This window comes from Ranitomeya variabilis, chromosome 2, assembly GCF_051348905.1.
Source record: "Ranitomeya variabilis isolate aRanVar5 chromosome 2, aRanVar5.hap1, whole genome shotgun sequence".
Lineage (NCBI taxonomy): Eukaryota > Metazoa > Chordata > Amphibia > Anura > Dendrobatidae > Ranitomeya > Ranitomeya variabilis.
This window is the reverse complement of record NC_135233.1, coordinates 258,674,804-258,701,249: the sequence shown is the minus strand read 5'-3', so window position 1 is coordinate 258,701,249 and position 26,446 is coordinate 258,674,804. Positions and strand designations below refer to the sequence as shown.

Genomic DNA, 26,446 nt, shown 5'->3' with positions numbered 1-26,446 from the left:
ATGGGGCAGGATGGATACGATGGAGACAGATGGGGCAGGATGGGGAGATCATATGGGGCAGGATGGATACTCATTAGGGCAGGATGGGAGAACATATGGCTGACCCCAGTAATGAGACACACGGGGGCTAGGATGGCGAATATTATTACCATAGGGGCTAATTAAGGGATATTATTACTGCAGTGATGTATTTATTTTATTTTTTGAGTACACTGTTTTAAATTGAGGGGCGGTCCTATTACTGTGTAGATTGACACTATGTCGCCTTCTTCATGTGGTGTAATGTAGAAGTTGGGAAAATTAAGTAATGTGTTCTGCAAGTGGAACTCGAGATAACTGTTATTTCCTGCAGAAACGAGTCCTGGCTGCATGAAGTGATGGTGGTCTGTGCGGGATGAAAGATGAAGAACTTCACCTAGAGACATCACTGTTAAGTCAGTGTTACCTATACACTGACACTATACACTGTATACTATATACAGAGGTCCTGTGTATAATATCACCAGTGATCACTGGATTACCTATAGACTATATACAGAGCTCCTGTGTATAATGTCACTAGTAATCACTGTATTATCTGTACACAGACACTGCATACTATGTACAGATCTCCTGTGTATAATGGCACTTATGGTGATAGTATTGTGTGTTTTTTTATTATTGATCAGTATTGTATTCAGTCACTATGTGTTGGTAATATGTGGTCTGGTCATGATGTTGTGGTATTTGTTCCTTGGATTTGATATTATTCGATCACTGTGGTGGTAATATGTCATCTGGTCATGGTGTGGCAGTATTTGTGCCTTGTAGATAGTATTATAGGTCACTGTGGTGATAATATGGTGTCTGGTCATGGTGCTGTGGTATTTGTTCCTTGTATGTGGTATTATAGGTCATTTTAAAAATTGAAAAATAAAAATATACCTAAATTGTACTGCATATTTTAACAAATATTTAATAGGTTACAGTAGAGTAGGGCCCGGCCAAAAGTGTCTACCTTGTCATTTTGGTGGCTTAAAAAAATCTATTGGCCAAAACAAAAGCTGCCGGCTACATGTGTGATCTGGTGATGGGAACTGTCAATGTGTGATAGGTGAGAGGTGGAGATTTTCCAAGAGAGAGCGGTGGGACTGTGGACAGTTTGAGGGGTGGAGCGTGGAGGCGGGGCTGGGGTGGAGCCTGGGCGGAGTCTCAAGGGGGCCCCGGAAATTTTGCCAGTATGGGGCCCCAAAATTTCTAGTGGCAGCCCTGATCACACTGCTGCTGGTTCTGCATGTGCTGCTGTTTTGGGCTGGTGGTAGGAGTAAGGCAGAATCAGTGAGAGATGAGAGCAGACTAGATCTATCTATTGCTGAGAATGACAGACTGCTGCAAACCACAGATCATCATTTTTGCAGTTTTGCACTAGGTCAACTGTAAATCACAAGTTGATCACATATTATGTGAACATCCTCACCTTGCACCTGAAATATCATAGATCTGAAACTTTTGTGATGCTGTAATTGGCAATTTTCCATGTGGGGAATTTTCCATGTGGGGAATTTTCCGTGTGGGCAATTTTCCTGTGGGCATTTTTCCTGTGGGCAATTTTCCTGTGGGCAATTTTCCTGTGGGCATTTTTCAGGGAACCGCCGGCTTTTGCCATCTCCTTCACAAACTCGACAGGATATGAGACATGGTTTACATACAGTAAACCATCTCATATCCCTTCTTTTATTACATATTCCTCTTTACTAATGTAACAAGTGTATCTGTGTAAAATTTGGGGTCTCTAGCTATTAAATTAAAGGGTTAAATCCCGGAAAAAATTGGCGTGGGCTCCCATGCAATTTTCTCCGCCAGAGTTGGAAAGCCAGTGACTGAGGGCAGATATTAATAGCCTAGAGAGGGACCATGGTTATAGGACCCCCCTGGCTAAAAACATCTGCCCCCAGCCACCCCAGAAAAGGCACATCTGTAAGATGCGCCTATTCTGGCACTTAGCCTCTCTCTTTCCACTCCCGTGTAGCAGTTGGATATGGGTTATAATATTGGAAAAATATTCTGAAAAGTTCCCAGGCTCGAGTTCATATGAGTTCATCCAGCAGGGGGCACATCACCGCATCTCGAGGTAACTACAGGACATTCCCCTGCATTCCATTCATTCACAAAGTTTTACAGTCAGGAGCACAGCTGCATTAGCAGAGCTCCTGGGTGTAAAATGATTTAACCCCTTCAGATGGATTTACAGCGTGGGACAAGACTGTAATGACGGAAGGTATGGAATATTGTTGTTTGTTTTTTTTACTTTATTTCAGGTGACAAGGGTCTTCAGGTGGATTAAGAGTATAATAAAATATGAAAACACCATGTGTCTTTTCATTAAAATACTTTTTAATAATGTGTGTGTGTTTTATTAACCATTTCGTACTATTGGATTAATAATGGATAGGTGTCATAATTGACGCCTCTCCATTATCAACCTGGCTTAATGTCACCTTAAAATAGCAAGGTGACATTAACCCTTCATTACCCCATATCCCACCGCTACACGGGAGTGGGAAGAGAGAGGCTAAGTGCCAGAATAGGCGCATCTTACAGATGTTGCTTTTCTGGGGGTGGCTGGGGGCAGATGTTTTTAGCCAGGGGGGTCCTATAACCATGGTCCCTCTCTAGGCTATTAATATCTGCCCTCAGTCACTGGCTTTCCCACGCCAATTTTTGCCGGGATGTAACCCTTTACTTTAATAGCTAGAGACCCCAAATTTTGCACAGAGACACTTGTTACATCAGTAAAGAGGCATATGTAATAAAAGAAGGGATATGAGATGGTTTACTGTGTGTAAACCATGTCTCATATCCTGTCAGGTTTGTGAAGGAGATAGCAAAAGCCGGCAATTGAATTACCGGCTTTTCTGCTATCTAGCGCTATATGAAATATAAATATATATATATATATATATATATATATATATATATATATATATATATATATATATATATATGTCTCACTGACATATATATACAGTGGGGCAAAAAAGTATTTAGTCAGTCAGCAATAGTGCAAGTTCCACCACTTAAAAAGATGAGAGGCGTCTGTAATTTACATCATAGGTAGACCTCAACTATGGGAGACAAACTGAGACAAAAAAATCCTGAAAATCACATTGTCTGTTTTTTTATCATTTTATTTGCATATTATGGTGGAAAATAAGTATTTGGTCAGAAACAAAATTTCGTCTCAATACTTTGTAATATATCCTTTGTTGGCAATGACAGAGGTCAAACGTTTTCTGTAAGTCTTCACAAGGTTGCCACACACTGTTGTTGGCCCATTCCTCCATGCAGATCTCCTCTAGAGCAGTGATGTTTTTGGCTTTTCGCTTGGCAACACGGACTTTCAACTCCCTCCAAAGGTTTTCTATAGGGTTGAGATCTGGAGACTGGCTAGGCCACTCCAGAACCTTGAAATGCTTCTTACGAAGCCACTCCTTCGTTGCCCTGGCGGTGTGCTTTGGATCATTGTCATGTTGAAAGACCCAGCCACGTTTCATCTTCAATGCCCTTGCTGATGGAAGGAGGTTTGCACTCAAAATCTCACGATACATGGCCCCATTCATTCTTTCATGTACCCGGATCAGTCGTCCTGGCCCCTTTGCAGAGAAACAGCCCCAAAGCATGATGTTTCCACCACCATGCTTTACAGTAGGTATGGTGTTTGATGGATGCAACTCAGTATTCTTTTTCCTCCAAACACGACAAGTTGTGTTTCTACCAAACAGTTCCAGTTTGGTTTCATCAGACCATAGGAAATTCTCCCAAAACTCCTCTGGATCATCCAAATGCTCTCTAGCAAACTTCAGACGGGCCCGGACATGTACTGGCTTAAGCAGTGGGACACGTCTGGCACTGCAGGATCTGAGTCCATGGTGGCGTAGTGTGTTACTTATGGTAGGCCTTGTTACATTGGTCCCAGCTCTCTGCAGTTCATTCAGTAGGTCCCCCCGCGTGGTTCTGGGATTTTTGCTCACCGTTCTTGTGATCATTCTGACCCCACGGGGTGGGATTTTGCGTGGAGCCCCAGATCGAGGGAGATTATCAGTGGTCTTGAATGTCTTCCATTTTCTAATTATTGCAACCACTGTTGATTTCTTCACTCCAAGCTGGTTGGCTATTGCAGATTCAGTCTTCCCAGCCTGGTGCAGGGCTACAATTTTGTTTCTGGTGTCCTTTGACAGCTCTTTGGTCTTCACCATAGTGGAGTTTGGAGTCAGACTGTTTGAGGGTGTGCACAGGTGTCTTTTTATACTGATAACAAGTTTAAACAGGTGCCATTACTACAGGTAATGAGTGGAGGAAAGAGGAGACTCTTAAAGAAGAAGTTACAGGTCTGTGAGAGCCAGAAATCTTGATTGTTTGTTTCTGACCAAATACTTATTTTCCACCATAATATGCAAATAAAATGATAAAAAAAACAGACAATGTGATTTTCTGGATTTTTATTTCTCAGTTTGTCTCCCATAGTTGAGGTCTACCTATGATGTAAATTACAGACGCCTCTCATCTTTTTAAGTGGTGGAACTTGCACTATTGCTGAATGACTAAATACTTTTTTGCCCCACTGTACATATACCTATTCTATGTGTACACATTTATTCTACCTATTCTATTCTGTCAGTGTGATTTTACTGTACACCGCACTGAATTGCCGGCTTTTCTAGAGAACACCGGTGTGTAATCCGTAATTTTCTCGCCCCCATAGACTTTCATTGGCGGATTTTTTGCGCAATATGCTGACAAACGCAGCATGCTGTGATTTTCTACGACCGTACAAGACCGTATAATACGGATCCGTAATATACGGCAGATAGGAGCTGGGCCATAGAGAATCATTGTACCGTATGCAATCCGTATTTTCTGCTCCTCTCATACGTCCGTAAAACACGCTAGTGTGACGCCAGCCTTATGGTACTATAACTCTCAACACACCTGTACATCCTGACAGCGGCTGTATCTGCAGCTGATATGGTAACTCCCAGCACACCTGTACACCCCAACAGCGTCTGTATCTGCAGCTTGTATAGTACCTACAGCTCCCAGCACCCCCTTTTTTTTGTAGCATGGTTACATGGGAAGAGTATTTGCACGTTCCCATTCATTATCTGAGGCCGTACCATGTGGTTCATGAACCTTGGGCAAGATCAAAAATGTTGTTTATGTTTGTTTGCAACCATTTTTCACATATTTTACTTAAAAATTCACATGTACCACTAAAATGTCACAAAACTTGCTGAAAGAAATTCATGTATGTATAAAATGACTTGGATTGGATTGAACTACGTCGGGTGGGGAACCTTTTTCTGCCAAGGGCCTTTTGGATATTTATGCCATCCTTCGGGGGGTGTACAATTCGCGAGCTGACTTCTCCTACAAGGTACGTCCTGATTCTGACAATGGGGTCAGGACATGCTCTCTCACTGCATGCACCTCAGCATTCAGTAGTGAATGTTTCATGCTCGTGCTCACAGAGCAAGAAGAAATTAAAGGGCTGATGTCTATCATAAAAAGCTGCCCAAGCACTAACGAGCCCAGGAATCTGCACGGGGGGGGTTATCAAGGGCTGTTAGGGTATGTGCACACGCTGCGGATTTTGCTGCGGATCTGCAGCGGATTGGCCGCTGCGAATTCGCAGCAGTTTTCCATGAGTTTACAGTACCATGTAAACCTATGGAAAACAAAATCCGCAGTGCACATGCTGCAGAAAAAAACGTGCGGAAACGCAGCGTTGTTATTCCGCAGCATGTCAATTCTTTGTGCGGATTCCGCAGCGGTTTACACCTGCTCCTCAATACGAATCCGCTGGTGTAATACCGCAGGTGGAATCTGCATAAAAAATACGGAAAAACGCCTTAAATCCGCAGTGCAGTTTTCCTGCAGATTTACCAAAATCAGTGCGAAAAAATACGCACACCTTTCCGCAGCGTGTGCACATAGCCTAAATGGCTCGCGAGCCTCAGGTTCCCCACGCTTGGACTACATGTTTACAGAAAATTTGCAATTGGAACTTTTCAAAAAGTCTCACTGGATGAATCCGCTCTAAAAATCTGGAAACCACGATGACGAATATTAAACGACAGGCGAACACATATTTAATAGATGCAAATTAGAAGAATAAAGACTAAATGAAAATCAGGTGAAAAACTTCAAAATCTAGACAGAAAAAGGCGTAAATATAATAATGAATCTGGACCTTTGTTCTGTTCTACTTCCTTTTTTCCTGCTCACACTCGGCCATATAAGTCTATGGGAGTGAGAAAAAATTACGACTGCACTCCACTGATGTGGTCATGTGAATGTAGCCTCCTGTGTGTGGGATTCTTACATCCTTCTTCATATATACAGTGGGGCAAAAAAGTATTTAGTCATTCAGCAATAGTGCAAGTTCCACCACTTAAAAAGATGAGAGGCGTCTGTAATTTACATCATAGGTAGACCTCAACTATGGGAGACAAACTGAGAAATAAAAATCCAGAAAATCACATTGTCTGTTTTTTTTATCATTTTATTTGCATATTATGGTGGAAAATAAGTATTTGGTCAGAAACAAACAATCAAGATTTCTGGCTCTCACAGACCTGTAACTTCTTCTTTAAGAGTCTCCTCTTTCCTCCACTCATTACCTGTAGTAATGGCACCTGTTTAAACTTGTTATCAGTATAAAAAGACACCTGTGCACACCCTCAAACAGTCTGACTCAAAACTCCACTATGGTGAAGACCAAAGAGCTGTCAGAGGACACCAGAAACAAAATTGTAGCCCTGCACCAGGCTGGGAAGACTGAATCTGCAATAGCCAACCAGCTTGGAGTGAAGAAATCAACAGTGGGAGCAATAATTAGAAAATGGAAGACATTCAAGACCACTGATAATCTCCCTCGATCTGGGGCTCCACGCAAAATCCCACCCCGTGGGGTCAGAATGATCACAAGAACGGTGAGCAAAAATCCCAGAACCACGCGGGGGGACCTAGTGAATGAACTGCAGAGAGCTGGGACCAATGTAACAAGGCCTACCATAAGTAACACACTACGCCACCATGGACTCAGATCCTGCAGTGCCAGACGCGTCCCACTGCTTAAGCCAGTACATGTCCGGGCCCGTCTGAAGTTTGCTAGAGAGCATTTGGATGATCCAGAGGAGTTTTGGGAGAATGTCCTATGGTCTGATGAAACCAAACTGGAACTGTTTGGTAGAAACACAACTTGTCGTGTTTGGAGGAAAAAGAATACTGAGTTGCATCCATCAAACACCATACCCACTGTAAAGCATGGTGGTGGAAACATCATGCTTTGGGGCTGTTTCTCTGCAAAGGGGCCAGGACGACTGATCCGGGTACATGAAAGAATGAATGGGGCCATGTATCGTGAGATTTTGAGTGCAAACCTCCTATCATCAGCAAGGGCATTGAAGATGAAACGTGGCTGGGTCTTTCAACATGACAATGATCCAAAGCACACCGCCAGGGCAACGAAGGAGTGGCTTCGTAAGAAGCATTTCAAGGTCCTGGAGTGGCCTAGCCAGTCTCCAGATCTCAACCCTATAGAAAACCTTTGGAGGGAGTTGAAAGTCCGTGTTGCCAAGCGAAAAGCCAAAAACATCACTGCTCTAGAGGAGATCTGCATGGAGGAATGGGCCAACATACCAACAACAGTGTGTGGCAACCTTGTGAAGACTTACAGAAAACGTTTGACCTCTGTCATTGCCAACAAAGGATATATTACAAAGTATTGAGATGAAATTTTGTTTCTGACCAAATACTTATTTTCCACCATAATATGCAAATAAAATGATAAAAAAACAGACAATGTGATTTTCTGGATTTTTATTTCTCAGTTTGTCTCCCATAGTTGAGGTCTACCTATGATGTAAATTACAGACGCCTCTCATCTTTTTAAGTGGTGGAACTTGCACTATTGCTGAATGACTAAATATTTTTTTGCCCCACTGTATATATATATATGAGGCAGAATTTCTGCTGTGTGTGAACACCCTACATTGTGATTATGCGTTGGCTAATACTGTGGTCCGGCATACGCCACCTAAAACCGCACATTTTCTTACAAATTTCCAAGGTGCGGCAATATGTTATTAACAGCTGAAACAAGTTTTGATCGATGTAAATAGATTCTGAAGCCTTTTTCACACAAGTCTAATTTGTTATAGTTATGCAAAAAAAAGGAATAGTTTTTCATCCATTTCTGGTCCTTGTGTCTGTTTTTACCATGTGGGTCTCCCAAGTTGTCTTATAGCAACTTGAATGGGAACAGGACCAATGCAGTTGATGTTTCCATTTTTTATTTTTGCCAGCTATCAATGTAGACATGAAAAAGACTCATTGACTGTAATGTCTGTGTGTTATCCATTAAAACTCCAGGCAGATTTTTGTCGTATGTGTCCCTATGCGTGAAGGAGGCGTTAGGTTACATTTCCATGTATCTATTGCAGACCTCCCACAGTGGAGATGTCGCAGTGACATTCCCAGCATTTACCTCTGTGGATTTCATTGCGAAGAAAGTGCTCAAGAAATTTGCTCTGACATAAACTGACAAGCTGAACATCTGAAACCTATGACTCTTGTCAAATTGGACAGCAGATTTTTTTTTTAGTTGGTGCATAAGATTTCTTGAAGTCTCTTGTATTATTCTGGTACTGTAAAATGGCAAAGGAACAAAGAAAAGACTGACCAAAAGTCTGGAATCAGTTTGTGAGATTAAAATTAATTTATTGAATCAGGAAGATATCAAACATACAACAAAGCAAGGGCGCACGTGCATTATTATATCACAATATATCCAAAAAGATTTAAACAATGTACAGTATATACCAAGATAAATCCCATAACAAGTAAACGAAATGGAACCAGTACATGCAATTGCATATATGCTGCATAAATTAAACAGCAATTTGCAGTCCTTATTAATACAGGCTATATAGTAAAACAAATAGAGTGTAGCACACATATGCTCAGATACAAAGCTGATATGATAGTATATATAACATATACTTAAGTTGTGTGCCAAAATAGAGCCTAATAAAACAGTTTTGAGTACTTACTGGTGGAGGGACTTAGACTAGCCTGGCGCACACCCCGACGCATGTTCGACGTTGGCCTTCAATCAAACAAACAGAATCTCTGCATGTGGTGGGGCTGTCGAACAGCCGCGAGACATGCAGCCACGGCGACTCGAACAAAGTATTCAAGCATGCCAAAGATGCAATATATCTACACACGAACGGGCTCAGATAACACCTTATCCGAGCATTCTAGCTCATCACTAGACAATAACTATTAAAACCAAGCACAGCACATTGTAGGTGACTTAGCCCTAATAAAAATCGTACCTTTCTTTTGTCCAAATCTGTTGCCGAGTTTGCAGGAAATCATTATTCATATCTGTTAATAAGGTGCTCGGTGTGGCCCTGGTTGTGTCTGTGCAGTTCAGTGCACCTTCCTACTTAGTTGGTTTCTATGTACAGTACAGACCAAAGGTTTGGACACACCTTCTCATTTAAAGATTTTTCTGTATTTTCATGACTATGAAAATTGTAAATTCACACTGAAGGCATCAAAACTATGAATTAACACATGTGGAATTATATACTTAAAGGGAACCTATCACCCCGTTTTTTTCGGTATGAGATAAAAATACTGTTAAATAGGGCCTGAGCTGTGCATTACAATAGTGTAGTTTGTGGACCCCGATTCCCCACCTATGCTGCCGAAATACGTTACCAAAGTAGTCATTTTCGCCTGTCAATCAGGCTGGTCAGGTCGGATGGGCGTGGCTTCTTCCCCCAGATATTGCGTAGTTTTCCGTTGGTGGCGTAGTGGTGTGCGCATGTCCAACGTCCCCAATCCTGCACGGGGGGGTGAAAATAGCAGCGATGTCCGTTATTCCATTGGTGGTTGGTGGGCGCGGCCATCTTCCTTTGGCCGCGCGTGCGCAGAAGCGGCGCTCTGCTGGCCGCGGCTTCAGGAAAATGGCCGCCGCGATCTCCATCTGCGCACGCGCGGCATCCCGCGGCCATTTTCCTGAAGCCGCGGCCAGCAGAGCGCCGCTTCTGCGCACGCGCGGCCAAAGGAAGATGGCCGCGCCCACCGACCACCAATGGAATAACGGACATCGCTGCTATTTTCACCCCCCCGTGCAGGATTGGGGACGTTGGACATGCGCACACCACTACGCCACCAACGGAAAACTACGCAATATCTGGGGGAAGAAGCCACGCCCATCCGACCTGACCAGCCTGATTGACAGGCGAAAATGACTACTTTGGTAACGTATTTCGGCAGCATAGGTGGGGAATCGGGGTCCACAAACTACACTATTGTAATGCACAGCTCAGGCCATATTTAACAGTATTTTTATCTCATACCGAAAAAAACGGGGTGATAGGTTCCCTTTAACAAAAAAGTGTGAAAAAAATGAAATTATGTCTTATATTCTAGGTTCTACAAAGTAGCCACCTTTTGCTTTGACTGCTTTGCACACTCTTGGTATTCTTTTGATGATCTTCAAGAGGTAGTCACCAGAAATGGTTTTCACTTCACAGGTGTGCCCTGTCAGGTTTAATAAGTGGGATTTCTTGCCTTATAAATGGGGTTGGGACCATCAGTTGTTTTGAGCCTAAGTCTGGTGGATACACAGCTGATAGTCCTACTGAATAGACTGTTAGAATTTGTATTATGGCAAGAAAAAAGCAGCTAAGTAAAGAAAAACAAGTGGCCATCATTACTTTAAGAAATGGAGGTCAGTCAGTCCGAAAAATTGGGAAAACTTTGAAAGTGTCCCCAAGTGCAGTTGCAAAAACAATCAAGCGCTACAAAGAAACTGGCTCACATGAGGACTGCCCCAGGAAAGGAAGACCAAGAGTCAACTCTGCTTCTGAGGATAAGTTTATCCGAGTCACCAGCCTCAGAAATCGCAGGTTAACAGCAGCTCAGATTAGAGACCAGGTCAATGCCACACAGAATTCGAGCAGCAGACACATCTCTACAACAACTGTTAGGCTGGAATCACACACAGCGAGATACGGCCGAGTCTCGCAGGTTAAAAAGAAGCTCTGGCACCGGCACTCCGGAGCGGAGCGTGCAGCCGCACAGCAATACATGGAGCCGCACACTCCGCTCCGGAGTGCCGGTGCCAGAGCTTCTTTTAAACCTGTGAGACTCGGCCGTATCTCGCTGTGGTGTGACTCCGGCCTTAGGCTAAGTGCACACGTCGCAGAATTGCCGCAGAAATTTCCACGGCAATTCTTCAACTCCTTCTGCGGGTATGTAGCATGCGGAATTGGCATGCATATTCCTGCTAAAAACTAGCATTTTGCAAGCATAATTAGCCTGCAGAATGCTAGCGTTTTCCAAGCGATCTGTAGCATCGCTTGGAAAACTGATTAACAGGTTGGTCACACTTGTCAAACATAGTGTTTGACAAGGGTGACCAACTTTTTACTATTGATCCTATTCAGCATCAATAGTAAAAGATATAATGTTAAAAATAATTTAAAAAAAAAATGGTTATACTCACCTTGTGACGTCCCGATCTCAGCGGCTTCCGTTCCTATAGATGCTTTGTGTGCAGGACCTGCGATGACGTCACGGTCACGTGACCGCGACATCATCGCGGTCACGTGACCGCGACGTCATTGTAGGTCCTTCACACAAAGCATCCATGGGAACGGAAGCGGCCGCGTGCACCGCTGAGAGGCGGGAAGACTCCGGGGCCATCAGAAGGTGAGTATATCACTATTTTTTATTTTAATTCTTTTTTTTTTTTTACCAATTATATGGTGCCCAGTCCGTGGAGGAAAGTCTCCTCTCCTCCACCCTGGGTACCAACAGCACATGATCTGCTTACTTCCCGCATGGTGGGCATAGCCCCATGCAGGAAGTAAGCAGATCAATGCATTCCTAGGTGTGCGGAATCCCCGCGATTCCGCAAATTTAATGAACATGCTGCGTTTTTTTCTGGAATGCGATTCCGCTCAGGAAAACAACACAGCATGTGCACAAAAATGCGGATTGCATTCTATTAAATAGGATGCTTAATGTGAACGTTTTTTTCGTGGTTTTATAGCATTTTTATAGCGAAAAACGCAACAAATCTGCTACGTGTGCACACAGTCTTAAGGGGAGACTTTGTGCAGCAGGCCTTCATGGTAAAATAGCTGCTAGGAAACCACTGCTAAGGACAGGCAACAAGCAGAAGAGACTTGTTTGGGCTAAAGAACACAAGGAATGGACATTAGACCAGTGGAAATCTGTGCTTTGGTCTGATGAGTCCAAATTTGAGATCTTTGGTTCCAACCACCGTGTCTTTGTGCGACGCAGAAAAGGTGAACGGATGGACTCTACATGCCTGGTTCCCACCGTGAAGCATGGAGGAGGAGGTGTGATGGTGTGGGGGTGCTTTGCTGGTGACACTGTTGGGGATTTATTCAAAATTGAAGGCATACTGAACCAGCATGGCTACCACAGCATCTTGCAGCGGCATGCTATTCCATCCGGTTTGCGTTTAGTTGGACCATCACTTATTTTTCAACAGGACAATGACCCCAAACACACCTCCAGGCTGTGTAAGGGCTATTTGACCAAGAAGGAGAGTGATGGGGTGCTATGCCAGATGATCTGGCCTCCACAGTCACCAGACCTAAACCCAATCGAGATGGCTTGGGGTGAGGGGGACCGCAGAGTCACGGCAAAAGGGCCAACAAGTGCTAAGCATCTCTGGGAACTCCTTCAAGATTGTTGGAAGACCATTTCTGGTGACTACCTCTTGAAGTTCATCAAGAGAATGCCAAGAGTGTGCAAAACAGTCATCAAAGCAAAAGGTGGCTACTTTGAAGAACCTAGAATATAAGACATATTTTCAGTTGTTTCACACTTTTTTGTTAAGTATATAATTCCACATGTGTTAATTCATAGTTTTGATGCCTTCAGTGTGAATGTACAATTTTCATAGTCATATAAATACAGAAAAATCTTTAAATGAGAATACGTGTCCAAACTTTTGGTCTGTACTGTATCTCCACCTCTTCTTTGATTGACAGCTCTGTATTTGCAGGAGCCAGAAAAGAGTGGAGATAATCACACGAGCATATTTCATTGTCTGTATATGGACCACAGTGCTCGGTCTTGCGGCAGCTCTCATGACCGGAGCTTACAGTCTTGTATGTATCTATGAGTTTGTAAGTTCGGGTCTGGATACTTAGTGAGCCAGGCATTGGGGTCTATATATGGACAGTGAAACGAAGCATCTTACAGTTGATAAACATCATAGTCCAAAAGGGGGTAACACTCCACCAAAACTGTACTAATGTAATCCGTACCATAGTATATCAATAAAGTTTTGTCAAAGACCGATATCAGTATCAAAAACAAAGAAGCTTTATTTAAAGAATAACTAACAAGAGAACAAAAAGACAGGTAAAAAAAACAAAACGCATACACGCAATAAAAAAATGCAAATCTAATTTAAATGCAGAAATTCTGCAACATCAAAAACTCACAAAAAGCTCATCGTGGCAACGTAGGTATGATTTTAATTAGGGCTAAGTCCCATCAATCTGCTGTGCCCGGTTTTGAACAATCATTTTGTGTTGCCACTCAAGAGACGAGGGGCTTCAAATTAGGCAAGACATAAACGGCTAAAATGGAAATGACCCTTTACAGATCTGAAAATAAGTTTGCACTGCAAGGGTTATTAGGGTGCAATGGGACTGAAAATCACTGTTCTTTACTAATGATGCCTCCTTTACCTGTAGAGACCGCAGGTAAAGAAGGATGCAGGGACAAATGGGAGCCAGAAAGCAAATAGCGTTTTTAACTTTTCTTTTAACTCAGTCCCAACCCAAAAAATATAACAACAGTTTTCCACGCAGGGAACTTGAGTACAAGTATACAATATCACAGTAAATCCTAACTACTATATAGGAGGCCTGAACTATACCCGAAGAACGCGGCAGCGCCTTACTAGTACCTCTCCTACTAAGGTAAAGTCAACAACGTTCACTTATCAGTGCTGTCTCAGCGATGTAGTCCCGGTGGTGAGGCTCCGTCAGCGACGTAGTCCTAGTGGTGAGGGAATGCGGTGTCCTCCGACGTCGAACCCAGGTGTAGATTCGAGTCCAGAATGTCTTTTGCGGTGCTGCGTTACCTCCCGCAGGCGGACGTTGATCCGGGGTAACAGTTTCCACGTCCAGAGAGGAGTCTTTTTGAGGAGAATTAGCAGAATTATCAGTATCAGTCACAGCTAAGAAAAACCCAGGAGGATCCGGAGCACTCGGTGGCAAGATGCTCCCGGGGAGCGCGGTAATACTGTCCCCGAGCTGATCAGCACTACCCCTCTGCCTGGGGGGTCGCTGACGACGAATGCGCCTCTTTTTGGGGGCTCTGGTAATTGCCCGCAGTGTCTGTTGTACGTTTTCCTCCTGCTTCCAGCAAGTCTCACTGCGGCCTGCACACACACGACAACTGCGCTGCAGTTTCCTCTCCTCAGAGTTTTCCCGCGCTTCTCTGTCCCTGCTTTCGCGCGTTTTTCTTTTTATCCTCTTCTCTCCCTGCGTCACTCTGCCTCCTGTCACATGAGCCTGGCTTCCCATGCGCCCCTCAAATCCGTCCCCCGGAACCCCGACTCCCGGCAACAATGGTTCCACCCGTCTGCACAGCTCACCAGGTCCCTGTCCCCTACATTCCTGTAGATTATACCTGATGCATGTGGTTGGAGTGGAGTCAGTGAAGAGAAAGAAAGGATATCAAAGAGCTGATGAGTCCTGTGACTGCAGCACTGGAACCTGATAATAGAGGACAGCAGCAAGGTGAGCAGCTCTGCATTCTCTACACAGAGATTACATGTTCATAAAAAGTGTCATAGTGTGTAATAGAAATAGGCTACAATTATGAATTGCTTCCTGTGACTTGTATGACAGATCTGCAGAAAAATACATACAAAAGGCACAGATAAATATTTGAGTTGCTCCATTTCTCATGCAGAAAATACCAGTATGGCATCCATAGGTGAAGTGTGCCTGTTAGGGTTTACTCACTCTGCCGTAGATTATCTCATGCAAGAGAATCGGGCCGCTTATGCTAATGACACTCGGCTCAAACTCTGTCAGAGTTTGATCCAAGTGTCACCTTAGTGTGATCTGATTGTCTCAGATGAGAGACTAGTATCACAGGTACGGAGACGATGGGAGAACGTAATATCTCCTTCTTCTCCATTGCCTCTGTGAGCGTACATCGGACTGCTCTCAGATGACGTCTCAGTGCAGTCCGATGTGTCACACACCCATAGACTTGTAGGGGTGGTGCACATGATCCGAAAATTAGAGCCACTTACAGCATGCTGTGATTGTTTTCCCATGCCGAATCGACATGAGAAAACAATCGCAGATCTGCACTGCCCCATAGAGTAACATAGGGCTGAGTGCTTTCCAATAAAACATCACGCTATGCGGCAGTGTGAGCGAGCACTTCTGCTGTGACTTATGTGACCCACTGAGCGAGGCTTTACTTGTTACCTGTGAAATGATGTGATAGTGTTTACTGCTACTTTTTTCCTATTTGTATGTGATTTATGTATGATTTGAGGTGTGATGGCCACAGCAAACCAAGTTGGGACCTGTTTATATGTACAATTGTAGTCGGTTTTTATTTTCACAAGTCTAATTTTTTGCTTTTTTAAATCCTCTCGGGACAGCAAAAACAAAACACAGTTATGTCCTTCTTTGATCTGATTTGTGGACCAAATCCTCCTATTATAATTGAAGGGCCCAGACAGCCCAGGGATTCTATAAGGCCATGTTCACTTGTTCAGTATTTGGCCAGTATTTTAAATCCGTATTTGTAAACCAAAACCAGGACTGGGTGATAATGTAGAAGTGGTGATGTGTTTCTATTATGTTTCTCCTCTGACTGTCCCACTCCTGATTATGGCTTACAAATGCTGATGTAAAATACTGAACCTGTGCATGTGGCCTAAGTGTTACTTACATGCGTGTGCTGTGGCACTAGAGTTCTAGTCCTTTTCCTCTCTGAAGAGACAATATGTATATATACCAGAAGAGCATTGCGGCCTAAGGGCCCCTTCACACTGGTCGATTCTGCTACGATTACGACGCATTTGCGTCATATTCGACATCGCAGTACGAGCTCGTAGCCAGCGGTCACACTCTACGATGTTAACGCTTTTTCTGACGTAGTTGCGATGTGAACGTCACGCGTCGCAATCGTACGCTACCCTTCACACCGCCATAGTCCTACGACTCCGAGCGTGACGTATTACCAGCATGGGCGTGCTAAAACGTCACGCCCAATCAGGAGACAGGTATGCGGAAGCCCAACCCACGTAGTCGCATTACGAGCTCGTATGACCGCCGTCACATACTACGATTTCGACCGCCACAGCGAGACATTTACGACGAAAGAAAGTTCTGCTCTTTCTTTCACATCGTACGATGCTGGGCTGCGTCGCAAATCGTAACGCCATGTCACACTTTGCAACCTCGGAACGAGGACGGATAAACGTCACAAATCGAACGCTCGTTCAGACTTTGATTGCACAGTGTGAAGGGGCCCTAAAAGTCTGCTTATCTTGGCATGCTTGACTGTCACCCTCTGTGAGGAGAAACGTTACACAATAGATCACAGTCGGACGGCTCTCACCCAACTAAACCAGATCTCACGCTTTGCACTGATAAGGGGCAGCACCCTGAAACACAGAGTCTGCAAATTGAGATTTTGGTTTGGCTTTTATCCTAGGTCACGTGACAAGGCTGGTCAAAATTATTGTTATTGTGAACAGTTAAGCAAGTTGAAAATGAAATGATCTCTAAAAGGCCTAACGTTAAAGATGACACTCTTCCTTTGCATTTTACAATATATACATATATTTGTATTTTTTTTTCTTTGTTGGCTACAAAAAGCATTTACAAGCTGTGATACTTGCAAAAGAGGGTGCTACTAGGTTATAATCGTGCAGGGTGCCCAAACTTTAGGCTTTTTAGAAATCATTTAATCTTCAACTGCTTAACTGTTCACAATAACAGTAATTTTGACCAAGGGTGCCCAAACTTTTACATGCACCATAGATAATAAATTTGCTAGAAATTAATAACCCAATTGAGGCATGAGGTTCATACTGCTTTTTGCTTCAGTTGTCTGAAAAATTGAGATGGAGTTAATGAGCCTCAGTTTACCATTAATTAACACTTTTTCACAAGGTGATAAGTAAACGTTTCTTTCCAGTTAAGGTACCTTCACACTAAACGATATCGCTAGCGATCCGTGACGTTGCAGCGTCCTGGCTAGCGATATCGTTTAGTTTGACACGCAGCAGCGATCAGGATCCTGCTGTGATATCGCTGGTCGTTGAACAAAGTTCAGAACTTTATTTGGTCGTCAGACCGGCGTGTATCGTCGTGTTTGACACCAAAAGCAACGATACCAGCGATGTTTTACACTGGTAACCAGGGTAAACATCGGGTTACTAAGCGCAGGGCCGCGCTTAGTAACCCGATGTTTACCCTGGTTACCAGTGTAAAATGTAAAAAAACAAACAGTACATACTCACCTTCGCGTCCCCCGGCGTCCGCTTCCCACACTGACTGAGCGCCGTAAAGTGAAAGTGAAAGTACAGCACAGCGGTGACGTCACTGCTCTGCTGTTAGGGCCGGCGCTCAGTCAGTGCAGGAAGCGGACGCCGGGGGACGCGAATGTAAGTATGTACTGTTTGTTTTTTTTACATTTTACGCTGGTAACCAGGGTAAACATCGGGTTACTAAGCGCGGCCCTGCGCTTAGTAACCCGATGTTTACCCTGGTTACCCGGGGACCTCGGCATCGTTGGTCGCTGGAGAGCTGTCTGTGTGACAGCTCTCCAGCGATCAAACAGCGACGCTGCAGCGATCGGCATCATTGTCGCTATCGCTGCAGCGTCGCTTAATGTGAAGGTACCTTTACTTCTTGTATCTTCTTACAAGTATCTACAGGTTGTTAGATAAATCCTTCTCTCTGAGTCTCATGACTGCAGGTTTTCCTGCCTCACTATAAGAAAATAAATTGCTCTGTAATAATAGGTTGCATTTATTTTCCTTTATGCCATCCCATTTCTCAGAAACCTGAACTTGTGGTTTGTTAACAGTAAATGTATGGATCCTGAGTTGCTTATTCCTTCCTGTTAGCCGGGCGCAGAGCACATTTATATTGAACATGTCAGGAATAGGATGTACCTGAGATTTATTTGTCAGAAACTTAATTACAGGGTTCAAAAAAAAAACCTTAATTGTGCTCATCTAAGTGATCAAAGGATGGAGGGAGTCAGGTGGTCTGAAGACGTCTCCGCTAGACCAAGGAGGGGGAAGGTATAAACTGTCTTCATCGCTACTTTGTGGCCTATTTCACTAACAAAGGGAAAAGCATCTGTAAGCCCCCATGCACACAGTAATGTCAGTACAAAGCCACAGGCAGTCTCCAGGCACCGCCAAATGAGGGAAATATTCTTATACCATTGTGATAAATCTGAAAACCTCCCACAAATCTGCTTTGCTGTTTATTTGGCCAACGATTTTTCTAAAACAGGTATCACAACTGCTTGAATGACTGCTATGTATTCGGGTAGGCACACGCATAGAACCTGCCTTGAATGGGGATAAATTGAATGCAGATTGCTAATTCCACAGCAGAAACCAGAGGTTCACCCTTGTAATTCTGCTCGTTTCATCTGCCAATGAATGACATTTTCCATTTTTCATTTGTTACTCTGCTAAATGCATAGGCAGCCCTTCTGTCGTGCTACAATGTTCCCGCAGAGTAGGCTATATCAGCTTGGATTCAAACCATTTTACTTTCCCATGTTAACCATTTATTGCCTATCTACAGGACAGGTGAGGTGATAAATGTATGACTGCTGGGAGACCTGATCACTGGAGTGTGGGGTCCTGATTCCCCCATTACAAAGATCTGATGGAAAGGTGGTCACACTAGTGATGCTGCCCCATTCAGTTTGTAGACATGCGATGCGTTTGTCTTTCTCCTTCGGTCTTAGAGTAATTTTGAAGCAGCAGGCCTCCTGTGACATCAGTGTTTTTTTTTTTTTTTTTTAAATTCTTGTGATCAGTGGGTTCCCATTAATCAATACATTTATTACCTTTCCCCCACATGCTGCCATGCTACTTTGCCATTTTTTTTGACACTTTGAATCCTCATTTCCCCAGTCCATGAGTGGTATCTGGCAGCACATGTGGTTCATGGTATTAGATTGTACAGTAACTCTGCACACCTGGGATTAATCCTGGTCAGTCTGTGCTCCTTTTTGGCACTTTGGAATGTCTAGAACAATGAAAGAAAAGACCCCCCAGAATCTAAGAGCGTCTGCATTTGCTCTGCTTTGCTCAGAATTACTATACAAACCCCACAAGGGTTTATTAGAAGGAAGGAGCGTTGGATTATTTTCTTCTGTGAAATCTGAAGAGCAGTATGAGCAGACAATGCTTTCTGTGACCAAAAATGGCATCCGTCCTTCCTCATCTTGGAAAGTAAGCAGAGGGATTTCTCTGTTGATAAATACAAACATCATCACAGGGAATATTTTGGGTGATCCCTGAATGGATTTGCATTATTGTGTGAGATTTATAAACTTCTTTATCCACAGAAACTAACAGTCGGAGCCGCAGCTGGACTTTGTTTTATTAGGATTGTTATGTTTGGATTGGAAATGATTTGCATCTTGCAGCTGTTTATAAAAATGAGTGCGTCGCCAATCGCATTACTGTTACAGTACGGGAAGTTTAGAGCGAAACGTCAAATACAGCTTGTGAAAATATGTGACTTGAGCAGATGTGAAACTTTTGGTATAATGTCACTGACGTGGCGAGGTGCTCACATACAGTGAGGGAAATAAGTATTTGATCCATTGCTGATTTTGTACGTTTGCCCATTAACAAAGACATAAAAAGTCTATAATTTTATATGGACTATAATGTTAAAGTTAATTTTAACATTGAGAGAATATGAAAAATAAAATCCAGAAAATCACATTGCATAAATTATATAAATTTATTTGCATTTTGCAGTGAGAAATAAGTATTTGATCCCCTACGAACCAGTTCTGGCTCCTACAGACCAGTTAGACGCTCCTAATCAACTCGTTACTTGCATTAAAGTGAGCTGTCTTACATAGTCACCTTTATAAAAGACTCCTGTCCACAGACTCAATCAATCAGTCAGACTCTAACCTCTACAACATGGACAAGACCAAAGAGCTTTCTGAGGATGTCAGGGACAAGACCATAGATCTGCACAAAGCTGGAATGGGCTACAAAATCAGAAGTAAGATTCTGGGTGAGAAGGAGACAACTGTTGGTTTAATACTAAGAAAATGGAAGAAATACAAAATGACTGTCAGTCGACATCAATCTGTAGCACCATGTAAAATCTCATCTTGTGGGGTATCCTTGATCATGAGGAAGGTGAGAGATCATCCTAAAACTACACGGGGGGAACTTGTTTATGATCTCAAGGCAGCTGGGACCACAGTCACCAAGAAAACCATTGGTAACACATTGCACCGTAAAGGTTTAAAATCCTGCAGTGCCCGCAAGGTCCCCCTGCTCAAGAAGGCATATGTGCAGGCCCGTTTGATGTTTGCCAATGAACACCTGGATGATTCTGTGAGTGATTGGGAGAAGGTGCTGTGGTCAGAAGAGACAAAAATTGAGGTCTTTTGCATTAACTCAACTCAAGTGTTTGGAGGAAGAGAAATGCTGCCTGTGACCCAAAGAACACCGTCCCCACTGTCAAGCTTGGAGGTGGAAACACTATGTTTTGGGGATGTTTCTCTGCTAAGGGCACAGGACTACTACATCAATGAGAGAATGGATGGAGCCATGTACCGTAAAATCCTGAGTGACAACCTCCTTCCCTCTGCCAGGACATTAAAAATGGGTCATGGCCGGGTCTTAGAGCAAGACAATGACCCAAAAAATACAGCCAATGCAACAAAGGAGTGGCTCAAAAAGAAGCACTTGAAGGTCATGGAGTGGCCTAGCCAGTCTCCAGACCTTAATCCCGTAGAAAATTTATGGAGGAAGTTGAAGCTCCGAGTTGCCAAGCGACAGCCTCCAAATCTTAATGATTTAGAGATGATCTGCAAAGGGGAGTGGACCAAAATTCCTCCTGACATGCGCACAAACCTCATCATCAACTGCAAAAAACGTCTGACTGCTGTGCTTGCCAACAAGGGTTTTGCCACCAAGTGTTAAGTCTTGTTTGCCAGAGGGATCAAATACTTATTTCTCACTGCAAAATGCAAATGTATAAAATTTATACAATGTGATTTTCTGGAATTTATTTTTGACATTCTATCTTTCAATGTTAAAATTAACCTACCCTTAAAATTATAGACTGTTCATGCCTTTGTCAGTGGGCAAACTTACAAAATCAGCAAGGGATCTAATACTTATTTCCCCACTGTAGGTGGGCCGCTCCTCTTTTATTCTGGGGCTATTTAATGATGGGAATTCTGAAAGACTTAGGGGCAAAGTAGAAAAAAAAAACAATCTGAATGAAAAAATGAGATTCATCCGGTTGTGTGGTATAAATACACTGAAAAAAATGTTTGGGCAGATAATTCAAAGCTCAAAATGTGAATTTAAAACCTTTTGGGTTTTCAAAAATCACATCAACTAGACTCTTCTCATTAGGGAGATACTGTTTCCAACACTTTTCTATCATTTATTTATTTATATTTTATTTATTTATTTTACTCATTTATATAGCGCCATTAATTCCACAGCTCTTTACAGACATTATTGGCACTGTCCCTATTGGGGCTCACAATCTAGAATCCCTATCATTATGTCTTTGGAATGTGGGAGGAAACCGGAGAACCCCGAGGAAATCCAACCAAACACGGGGAGAACAAACTAACTCCTTGCAGATGTTGTCCTTGTTGGGATTTGAACCCAGGACTCCAGCGCTGCAAGGCTGCAGTGGTAACCACTGAGCCACCGTGCTGCCCACCATGGTTTGTGCACCTTGATCGTGAATTTGCCATAAGTTGGAAAGGACACCGCTTCATACATTGTGAGGCGACTGCTAAATCTTCTCTATTATTGCTGATAAAAAAGCACAAGTGTGATTGAATAAATCTGCAAACATCCAAAAACGTCACCGCTGACCTTTCAGATGGAGAGAAGAGGATCGAATGGCGAGCGACTGGAGAAGTTAGTATTGGTTAAAAAAGAAAAGCTAATACATCTTCGGCCGCACAATGTTCGCAGTTCGGTCCTCTTCTTTCCGCTATCACATGCCATATCTCCCAAGAATTTCATCTGCGTTCAGGCGCCGGAGGTCTCTGCTTGTCATAAGGTTGCATCATTATCTGAGGCATGGAAGCAGCCAGAAGTCCTGGTCTGTATTGAAGAGGCCAGAAATGCAGCTTTAAACCATGGAAAGAAGAGGACCAGCGGAGTGGTGCGATGAGTATAAGGCAGGGGTGCACAACTGCAGTCCTCAAGGGCCACCAACAGTGTGTGTTTTCAGGATTTCCCTAAAGGCCCCGTCTCACTTAGCGACACTAAAGCGATCCCGACAACGATACGACCTGTCAGGGATCGTTGCTGTGTCTCTATGTGGTCGCTGGTGAGATGTCAAACAGTGAGATCTTCCAACGATCGCAGCTGCGATCTCACTGTTTGACATCTCACCAGCGACCTGTAGCGACCTGTACAACGATGTCACAAGGGAGCTATTATGACGATTCAGTGTCTGAGTCGTCAACGAGGTCGTTGGTAAGGTGTCAAACACAGCGATGTGTGCTACCCAGCGGGACCTCAACGATCAAAAAAAGGTCCAGGCCATTCCGACACGACCAGCGATCTCACAGCAGGGGCCTGGTCGCTGCTACGTGTCACACATAGCGAGATCGCTACTGAGGTCGCTGTTGCGTCACAAAACTTGTGACTCAGCAGCGATCTCGCTAGCGATCTCGCTATGTGTGACGGGGGCTTTAGCATTGCACAAGTGATGATTTAATCACCTGCACAGGTGATGATTCCAACACCTTGTACAATGCTAAGGAAGTCCAGAAAACATACACTGTTGGTGGCCCTTGAGTATAAGTGTTATTTTTTTTCCCTGTTCTATTTTATATATTCTAGTTATGAACACACCTACCGAATGCAAGTCATTTGTAATGCAGGGACTGCCAAAATGTATATTATATGGTTAGTGTCTTGTAGTACAGTACATAGTACCTGGAATGTTTGGCAGTGACGGGAATACTAATTACTGAAATAATATGTACCTGTTCTGCTGTAATGCAATCTACTGTACCTTTAACTATTAGGGATAGATGTTTTTATAGTAATTGATATGTCATAAAATTAAAATATTTTACGCTTTGTATGCTATTTAGGATTTCCAGCTTATCATTTCTTGTCCACACCTGGATGTGGATTTCCAGAGGCGATGCAGAATGTCACTAAATCCATACAACTGGGCTTGTGGGGCCAGAAACTTTCATCATAGAAAGATCTTGCCAATTTTTTCATAGAGCGGCCATTGAAAAAAATTTCCTTTCTGTTGAATTTTGGGCCAGTGTATTATTTATTGTGAATCTTTGTATCTGTTTATCCTCTTTCTATCTGATCTCTCCATGTTCTGGTAGAGTGTGAGGCATGTGTTTTGCAGACATCTATCCGCAGTAAATGAATGAATCTCTTTCTATGTTTATCATCGGGGTGTAATTGAAGCCTCCAGCATTTGCTCAGTGTGGAAATTAATTTGCTCATATAACAATGTAGAAAGCTGGTATTTCCTGTGTGCAACATAACGTACAATAATGTCTATATGATCCGGAACAATATCAGATTTACTCTGCGGCAGAAAGTACCTTTTAAATATATAAAATACTGTACATTATATAATGCAGCCATGCACCAAATCCAATCCAGAAGTCAGTGCGTTGCATTGAATTACAGATGAAACTGTACCAGCAAAATCTATCCATAATGGCAATTAATTCAATTCCCTACTTATCAAGCAGGTTTCCTACCATACTAATCAGATGGTTTAACCCCTTAGTGATCAAGCCAATTTTCGCCTTCCTGACCAGGTCACATTTTTTAAACCTGACCAGTGTAACTTCTTCGTGGTAATAACTCTGGCGCGCTTCAATGTATCCCAGTGATTGAGGTTTGTTTTTTCGTGACACATTGTACTTTGTTAGTGGTAAATGCAGTTCAATATGTTTTGCGTTTATTTGTGAAAATATTGGAATTTTGGAAAATTCGCAATTTTCAAACTTTTAATTTTTTTCTTAATTCTGATAATTTTTATTAAACATTTCCATAAACCGAGAAAAAAAGGTAATAAGATACAAACATAACTTCCAAAACTGTAACCCAACCCTCCCCATCCCACTCTCATATTCAAGAAAAAGTCAGTTTCAATTTTATATCCTTAAACCAGTTAGCTATACAAAATAATGAATACAGTAAACAACATTTCCCATGTGTCTGCTTCACATCTGCATAATTGTTCTAATGTCATTTTATTTTGTTAGGATGTTAGAAGGGTTAAAAGTTTAGTAGCAATTTCTCTTTTTTTCAGGAAGTGTATAAACCTGTTTCTTTAGGGACCTATTCAGATTTACATGGACTTGAGAGGGCTTACATATTGGAAACTCTCCAAAAGTGATACCATTTTAAAAACTGCACCTCTCAAATGCTTCAAACCTGCTGTCAGGATTTTTTTTTAACCCTTCACATGAATTAAAGTTGAATGAAAGAAATATACCGTATCTACTCGAGTATAAGCCGAAATTTTCAGCCCACTTTTTGGGGCTGAAAGTAACCCTCTCGGCTTATACTCGAGTCATTCCCAGGGGTTGGCAGGGGAGGGGGAGCGGAGCTGTGTAATAATACTCACCTGCTCCTGGCGCGGTCCCTGCACATCCCTGGTTCCCCGATGCCGGCAGTTTCTTCCTGTAGTGAGCGGTCACATGGTACCGCTCATTACAGTAATGAATATTGACCTGACTCCATTCCTATAGGGGTGAAGCTGCATATTCATTACTGTAATGAGCGGTACCATGTGATCGCTAACTACAGGAAGAAGCTGCCGGCGCCGGGGAACAGATGTGCAGGGACCGTGCCAGGAGCAGGTGAGTATAACGCAGTGCACGATATTCACCTGCTCCCCGTTCCACCGTTGGCGCCTCTGCGTCTTCTGCGTCCTCTGCAGTGACGCGCAGGTCAGAGGGCGCGATGACGTGATTAGTGCACGCCGCCCTCTGCGTGAACAGTCAGTGCACAGGACGGGGAAGACACAGCGGCGGTTGGCGGTGGAACGGGGAGCAGGTGAATATAGCAAGTGCTGGGGGCCTGAGAGGTGAGTATGTGATTTTTTATTTTTTGTAATCGCAGCAACAGCATATGGGGCAAATATCTGTATGGAGTATCTTATGGGGACATGTGCAGCATTATATGGGGCAATTATCTGTATGGAGCATCTTATGGGGCCATGTGCAGCATTATATGGGGCAAATATCTGTATGGGGTATGTGCAGCATTATATGGGGCAAATATCTGTATGGAGCATCTTATGGGGCCATGTGCAGCATTATGTGGGGCAGATATCTGTATGGGGCCACGTGCAGCATTATATGGGGCTAATGTCTGTATGGGGCCATGTGCAGCATTATATGGGGCAAATATCTGTATGGAGCATCTTATGGGGCCATGTGCAGCATTATATGGGGCAAATATCTGTATGGGGCCATGTGCAGCATTATATGGGGCAAATATCTTTATGAACCATCTTATGGGGCCATGTGCTGCATTATATGGGGCAAATATCTGTATGGAGCATCATATGGGGTCATAATCAACATTCGTGCAGCATTATATGGGGCATATTTTAATATGGAGCATCTTATGGAGCCCATTATAAACTGTATGGAGCATTATATGGGGCGTATTTTGTATGGAGCACCTTATGGGGCCATCATGAACTGTATGGAGCATTTATATGGGGCTCCTGATTCAATATGAATATTCAAAAACACTTAAACTACTGATGTCTCAATTAATTTTACTTTTATTGGTATCTATTTTTATTTTTGAAATTTACCAGTAGCTGCTGCATTTTCCACCCTAGGCATATACTCGAGTCATTAAGTTTTCCCAGTTTTTTGTGGCAAAATTAGGGGGGTCGGCTTATACTCGGGTTGGCTTATACTCGAGTATATACAGTAAATTGTAATTGTTACTGCAAAATGATGCTCTAACCCCATTTTTTTCACTCTTATAAGTAATAACAAGAGAAAATGGACCCTGCAGTTTGTTACCTAGTTTCTTCTTTGCGAGCTGATAAACCTGCAGGTAATAAACCTCTGTTTGGACAAA

At 43.1% G+C, this 26,446-nt stretch overlaps 1 long non-coding RNA gene across 1 annotated transcript in view; it reads left to right on the top strand.

Moving 5' to 3' along the window:
- Positions 1-26,446, top strand: part of LOC143805432 (uncharacterized) — a 332,861-nt gene that overhangs the window by 41,161 nt on the left and 265,254 nt on the right. The window contains exon 2 of the long non-coding RNA XR_013221241.1: positions 14,739-14,855. This is a non-coding gene — a long non-coding RNA (uncharacterized LOC143805432). The remainder of the gene's footprint in view (positions 1-14,738; positions 14,856-26,446) is intronic.